A 7,713-nucleotide genomic window follows, 5' to 3' on the forward strand; every position below is an offset into this window, starting at 1 on the left:
TGCCTGGAGAATCCCACGGACAGAGGAGCCTGGCGGGCTACGGTCCATGGGGTTGCAAAGAGTTGGACATGCCTGAGTGACTAAGCACATGCACACACACAGCTTATAAATAAATGGCTAAGTGAAATGACACGGTTCAAAAGGACAAACATTATATGCCCCCACTTATATAAAGTACCTATAGTAGTCAAGTATATAGGGACAGAAAGTAGAATAATGGTTACTAGGGCCTTTTGGGGAGAAGGAATGAGGAGTTATTGTTTAATGAGTATAGAGTTTCAGTTTGGGATAATGAAACAGTCTGGAGATGGGTGGTGGTAATGGTTGCACAATAATGTCAGTGTACTCAATGTCACTGAATCATACGCTTAAAATGTAATTTTATATTGGGTATATTCTACCACAACAGAAAATCTTATGTGCAAAGTTACTCATGATATTATCCACTATTTATGTTACATCACATTACAGTACAGTATCCATAACAGTATTGTTTATAATAACAAGATTGGAAACAACCTAAATATCCATCAGCAGAGGACTGGTCACATATAGCTCACTGGTATATTTTTACAGTGAAATTCTATGCAGCTGTTAAAAAGGAAGTTCTTTGTACATTGACATATGTACTGAATATGTACTATTTTCCTCTCCAAATTCACTATTCACCCTCTCTGCCTTGTTTTGGTCCCTGGAAGGCTGCCTTTTTTGGAATGGATCTACTTATTTAACTTATATGCAGAGTACATCATTAGAAACGCTGGGCTGGAGGAAGCACAAGCTGGAATCAAGATTGCTGGGAGAAATATCAATAACCTCAGATATGCAGATGACACAACCCTTATGGCAGAAAGTGAAGAGGAACTAAAAAGCCTCTTGAAGAAAGTGAAAGAGGAGAGTGAAAAGGTTGGCTTAAAGCTCAATGTTCAGAAAACTAAAATCATGGCATCCAGTCCCATCACTTCATGGCAAATAGATGGGGAAACAGTGGAAACAGGGGCTGACTTTATTTTTCTGGGCTCCAAAATCACTGCAGATGGTCATTGCAGCCATGAAACTAAAATACGCTTACTCCTTGGAAGGAAAGTTATGACCAACCTAGATAGCATATTAAAAAGCAGAGACATTACTTTGCCAACAAAGGTCCATCTAGTCAAGGCTATGGTTTCTCCAGTGGTCATGTATGGATGTGAGAGTTGGACTATAAAGAAAGCTGAGTGCAGAAGAATTGATGCTTTTGAACTGTGGTGTTGGAGAAGACTCTTGAGAGTCCCTTGGACTGCAAGGATATCCAACCAGTCCATCCTAAAAGAGATCAGTCCTGGGTGTTCATTGGAAGGACTGATGTTGAAGCTGAAACTCCAATCCTTTGGCCACCTGATGCGAAGAGCTGACTCATTTGAAAAGCCCCTGATGCTGGGAAAGATTGAAGGTGGGAGGAGAAGGGGACGACAGAGGATGAGATGGTTAGATGGCATCACCGACTCAATGGACATGGGTTTGGGTGGACTCCGGGAGTTGGTGATGGACAGGGAGGCCTGGCATGCTGTGGTTCATGGGGTCGCAAAGAGTCGGACATTACTGAGCGACTGAACTGAACTGAACTGGGCTCCATTGTCGAGGCCCAGGGGAATTACCAGCAGGAATTAGTTCCTTGGCTCTCTCTCCCCTGGAACTCTGGTTACCAGTGGCAGTGTTCCTCTCCCCAGAACCATAGCTCCTACTGGGTAGGGTTCTGGCAACATTGCCCCCCACCCAGGTCCAGTTGTAGAGGAAGCTTCTTACTGTTCCAGCATTGGTATTCTGCACCGTCCCTCTCTGGTGCATGGTGATGATTTATTGAAGCCTGGACTCATCAACAACATGCAGTCACTGAGAATGATACGTTGTAACTTCTGTGGAATACTGTACAGAGAGCCCAAAGGCTTACGGAGAGAGAAATGCTTCCATGGATTGTTCATGTGCAATCCACAAAGCCACCTGTTAATGATGTGTGTGTCCTCAGGTGCTTCAGTTGTGTCTGACTCTTTGTGACCCTGTGGACTGCAGCTTGCCATGGTGTATAGTCCTTGGGATTCTCCAGGCACGAATACTGGAGTGGGTTGCCATGCCCTTCTCTGGGGGATCTTCCCAACCCAGGGACTGAACCAGCGTCTCCTGCATCACAGGTGGATTCTTTACTGCTGAATCAATGGGGAATCGCCCTGTTAATCATATACCCCAGGAAATTTACAGCTTCCTCTACAACTGGACCTGGGTGGGGGACAATGTTGCCAGAACACTATCCAGTAGGAGCTATGGTCTTTGGGTGAGGAACACAGCCGCTGGCAGCCAGAGCTCCAGGAGGCTTGTTTCCTAAGACATTAGGAAGTACATTCTTAGTGAAAGGAGCACCAGCATCTTTGAAAAGTCCTGAGGCGGCTGTTCTCTGTGGACTGGAAATGAGGGTAGAAGATGTTGCAGTGGGGATAATGGAATCTGGGAACATGGAGGGCAAGGGGGCAACAACAGACAAGGAGGGTACATTACAACAACAAGCCAGGAGGGCTCTTTACAAGCAATAAGGGCCTCGAGGGATCTGTGATGGTGGCCAGTTGTGGTATCCTTGGGAGTGAAATAGATGGACAGAATTTTAAGGTACTGCTTGACTTGATGTGCAGAAAAAAATTCTTGAAAAGGTAGGCAGACATCTGCCCTGGTCTCTTGTTCACCTTCCAGATCAAGACAACCCACAGGCTTTGGAGCCCCTTGACGGAGAAGGACCTAAAACCTATTACAGAAGGACTCAGAAATGTGGCCACAAACCTTCCATGGAGAAACCTGCAGTCATTTATTGGGTGATGATGCAACAGAAAAAGTTTATGCCCAGACCTTCCTGGAGTTACTAAATACTGGCGCTAACATGAGGCTAATTTCTGGAGACCGAAAATGTCATTGTGGTCCCCCTGTTGAGAAGAGACTTACAGAGTCTTGGTGATCAATGAAATCTTGTTCCAAATACATTGCAAAGTGGGTCCAGTGGCATCCTGGACCCATCCTGTGCTCATTTCCTTTGTCCCAGGTAGTAGAGTGGTTACAGATATACTTGGCAAAATTGATGGACCCTCATATTGGCTCCCTGACCCACAGAGTGAAGGCCGTTAGGTAGAAAGGGGTCAAATAAAAGCTCCTAGAACTTCCCCATCCTGACCTCCAACCCAAGACAGCAACTGAAAAGTAGTACCACGTCCCTGGGGGAGGGATGAGTAACTCAATTGAAAACTTGAAAAAACACAGATTGAGTAATTCCTACCATCTCCCCACGTAACTCGTCTGTTTGAGCAATACAAAAGCCAGCGAGTCTGGGAGAATGTAGGTTGTTTATTCAGGAGTAGCGCCAATCTCAGTTGAGGTTCTGGATATCGCATTTTTTCCTGGCACACGTGAGCACCTTACCACCCAGTACCATTATTTTGCTATGGATTTATCATAGATGTTTTGCACATTGCTGTCACCAAAGATATTGAGTATAGTTTGTCTTCTTGGAGCAGAGAGGTTAGTGCCTTAACTGTTTTACCCAAGGGACTGTGTCCATTCTGTTTCTGTCATGACACAGTCCAGGAAGAACTTGATCATCTTATTGGTTAGCTATATTGATAAAGTTACATTAATTGGACATGGTGAGGTGGGCAGTAGCCAGGAACCTAGATGCCACTTTAAAGAACACGCATGTCAGAGGATAGGGATTAAATGCAGCAAGGGGCTTGATGCTCCTGTGGACATCCAGAGGACCGGTGCATGTTCAGATAACTCCCTTAAAGAGAGAGAAAAGTTGCTTCATTTTGAACTTTGCACCATGCTTTGAGGGCCTCTTGATTCTGGAGGCAACATCTATCACCTTTGGATGTGATGCTCTGATCCAGACGCTGGGTCAGTTTTGTGTGGCGCTCAATGAGAAGACTTGAGCAAGTCAAGGCTATGGTATACAATGCCCTGCCACTTGAGCCTTATAACCCAGCAGACCTAGTGGCTTTGGAAGTGTCCATGGCAGATGCGGATGCTGCAGCAAGCCTCTGGTAGGACCAGGGAAAGCATCACAACCCAGGTCCCTAGAATGACAGGGTTGGGCTGTGGTTCCTTTGGACAACCGTTCCCTCTTTGAGGAGCAGCTCCTGGATTATTCCTGGGTCTTAGTAAAGATTGGATGACTATCTGATTGTGGCAGGTAACTCTGTGTCCCAGATTACCTACCATGGATTGCATGTTACCAGAGCCACAAAATCGTGAAATTGGACGTGTGCAGCAGCCTTCCAATGTTAGAGGGGAGTGGAATAGGGAAGACCAGGTGGAGGAGGTCTGGAAGGCAGCTCAGAGTCCCACGATGCCTGGGCTAGTTCATTGCTGCCTCCCACTCAGCTTATACCTTGGGCCACCTGGGGATTCCCTAGAAACAGTGAACAGAGGAGGAAAGACACAGGCCGGCTTCACATCTTGGCCTGTGTGGTGTGCTGACATCGGCAGATTCAGACACTGCTCTTTCAGCCTCAGTTAGAGGTAGCCCTGAAAGTGTGCTCAGGGCAAATTTTCCCAGTGGACAGGAACATCAGGTGGACGTTTGGTCATCCACTTGGTGCGGGAGGAGACATGATCTGAGGTTTGTATCAATCCTAATTTACAGGCAATGGTTAATGTATGGGTCTGCTTGTCAGGAAAAGAACAAGACTGGAAGACTGCGGACAAAGAAATCGAGGGGAAGAGTTATCTGGAGTGAGTGGACACAGAATGTGAAGTTATTTTTGACCCAAGCAAAAGCTCTGCAAAGGTCATTCATTGCAGAGGAGTTTCTCAATAATCCGAGGGACGAGATGCTCATTGCTGTGCAGGTCGGTCATCCCTCCGGCTCAGTCACTCCTGTGCTTGCTCAAGGGGGCAGTGTACAACATCACCGTGGCAGCGGGGACTTTGCCTGGCCAGGTAACGTGGTCACTATGGCTTGAGTACTCAGCCTATTGATAGCGGACACCAAGGTGAGCTCCTCACATGGTCCATTCCTGAGGGGTCAGCTAGGTATCTGGTATAGGCTAATTACGTGAGACGCCTTTCATCACAGAGAGGGCAGCAATCTGTTCCTAATGAACAGATACACATTCAGGTTATAGATTTACTTTCCCTTTTCACAATCCTTCTCCCGGCATTTGTTGGCTGAAAGGAGATTTTATCAGTTATCACCGTACTGATTCAGCATTGACCCTGACCTGAGTCACATCTTAGGACAAAGATGTGCCATACTGGCCTCATGCTCTCAGAATGTGCTGATCTTACGTAGTCTATCACCCAGAGCAGCTAGCTTGAAAGAATGGTAAAAGTTCTACTGAAAGTTGAGATGCTGTATGTAGTACACGCCTTGACCCAGGGACAACTCCACCGTGGTGTCTGCCATATACATAGTCAGAAACCAGGGCTCAAAGAACCAAAGGGTAGACATAGAAATGGCCTCTCTCATTATTCCTTAGAATTCACTTTCAAAATTTTCTCTATCTCTGTAACCTTAGATTCAGGGTTTTGGAGGCCTAGGTATCCAAGGAAGAAATGCTTTTCCAGGTCACACAGTCAGGCAGTCTCGTTAAACTGAAAATTGAGACCTCCTCTCTTTGGCCCATTTTTGGTTCCTGTTTTTTTTTTTTTAATTTAAATAAATCATTCACTGAATGAACCAAAAAACTATTTTTTAAAAACAGATAACATCATGAAATGCTAATTATATTGATTAATGTTTGAGTGCGAAATCTACCTTGGGTTCCTGAGATAAATCTTACTTGATCGTGAAAACTGTGCATATTTTTTCCAATTTTTCATGAAAACTAAACATTGTTTTCAGTTTCTAAAAAAAATTATTGAAGCATATTTGAGTTACAATGTGTTAATTTCTGCTGTACAGTATAGTGACTCAGTTATACATATATATATATTCTTTCTCATATTCTTTTCCATTATGATTTATCATAGGGTATTGAATATAGTTCCCTGTGCTATACAGTAGGACTTTGTTGTTTATCCATCATATATATACCAATTTATATCTACTAATCCTAAACTCCCAATACTTTCCTGCCCTGCCCCTCACCCCCTTGGTGACCACAAGTCGGTTCTTTTTCTTTATTTATTTTCAACTGGAGGGTAATTGTTTTACAATATTGTGTTGCTTTCTGTCATATATCAACATAAATCAACCATAGATATACATATGTCCTTTCCCTCTTGAACCTCCCTCCCAACTCCCACCCCATCCCAACCTTCTAGGTTGTCACAGAGTACCAGGTTTGAGCTCCCTGCATCATACAGCAAATTCCCACTGGCTATCCATTTTACATATGGTAATGTATATGTTTCCATGCTATTCTCTCAAATTGTGCCACACTCTCCTTCCCCCATTATGTCCATAGTCTGTTCTCTATGTCTGCATCTCCATTGCTGCCCTGCAAATGGGTTCATCAGTACCATCTTTCTAGATTCCATATATAAGCATCAATATACGGTATTTGTTTTTCTCTTTGTTACTTCACTCTGAATAATAGGCTGTAGGTTCATGCACCTCATTAGGACTGACTCAAATGCCTGCAAGTCAGTTCTTTATGTCTGTGAGTCTGTTTCTGTTTCATAGATATGTTCATTTGTGTCCTTATACATTGCTTTTAAAATTGGGTTTCTTATAAGATTTTACCTCCGTGGCAAATCACAAAAGCCACCAAGATTAGCATTCTTTCTTCTGTTATATAGAGTCTCATATTAAAATATAAATTCTGCAAAAGTAAAAAGAAAACCAGATAACATCAAAGTACTAAAATTCAGGTAGTATCCATATTCATTACAGAAATAATTACTGGAATTTTCAAAACATCAAATAAATAAGCTGACTCAATGGTTACAGCTATAATTTCCAATGAATATACAGATTTTTGTTCAAAGTCTATGCTTGATTTCTTTGATTTCTATTTACTGTTATTCACATATATTCCCTATGCCTGTTTATCATCAAATGGGGCTACTTGAAAGTCAAATTGGGCTATGTCTTGATTTCAAAAAGACAGAGAAGAGGTGACTCTACTGTCTGGGGAGATGACTGTCAATTAATAATGAGAATGCCAGTTGCTGCTACACAGTGGAGATGAGGAAGACTCTATTTGAAACCCAGGGTGTTCACTTGAGCGATCAATCAAGATAAAACTCCCAAAGACCAAAGTACTATAGGAATGAGGTTTGGCTCAGAGATTATATCTCCTATAGCAAAAATACCATGAACTAGATGGCTTATACAATGAATGCTTATTTTTCACAGTTTAGGGGGCCAGGAAGGCCAAGATCATGGCCCCAGCATATTCAGAGGCTGGTGAGGGCCCACTTTCTGGCTCATACACAGTGTGTTTTTGCTTTGTCCTCACATGGTTGAAGGGATGAAAGATCTCTCTGGTGCCTTTTTTATGAAGGTACTCATCACCTTGTGACTGAATCACCTCCTAAAGTCTCCACCTCCCAAGACGGTCACCCTGGAGCTTAGAATTTCAACATATGAATTTTAATCAACTGATTAACTGATAAACAAAATGTGATATAGTCATGCAATGAAATATTATTCAGCCTTAAAATGGGATGAAATATTGATACATGCTACAACATGGATGAACCTTAAAAATGTTATTCTAAGTAAAATAAGGCAGACATAAATGGCCACATATT

At 43.1% G+C, this 7,713-nt stretch overlaps 1 long non-coding RNA gene across 1 annotated transcript in view; it reads left to right on the forward strand.

The window, feature by feature from the left end:
• LOC145516258 (uncharacterized) overlaps positions 1–6,906 on the forward strand; it is a 42,556-nt gene extending 35,650 nt beyond the window's left edge. Inside the window, exon 6 of the long non-coding RNA XR_014061243.1 lies at positions 4,689–6,906. This is a non-coding gene — a long non-coding RNA (uncharacterized LOC145516258). The remainder of the gene's footprint in view (positions 1–4,688) is intronic.
• The last annotated feature ends 807 nt before the right edge of the window (positions 6,907–7,713 follow it).

Source organism: Giraffa tippelskirchi, chromosome 8 (genome assembly GCF_054371585.1).
Source record: "Giraffa tippelskirchi isolate mGirTip1 chromosome 8, T2T-mGirTip1v1.2.pri, whole genome shotgun sequence".
In the NCBI taxonomy this organism is placed as follows: Eukaryota; Metazoa; Chordata; class Mammalia; order Artiodactyla; family Giraffidae; genus Giraffa; species Giraffa tippelskirchi.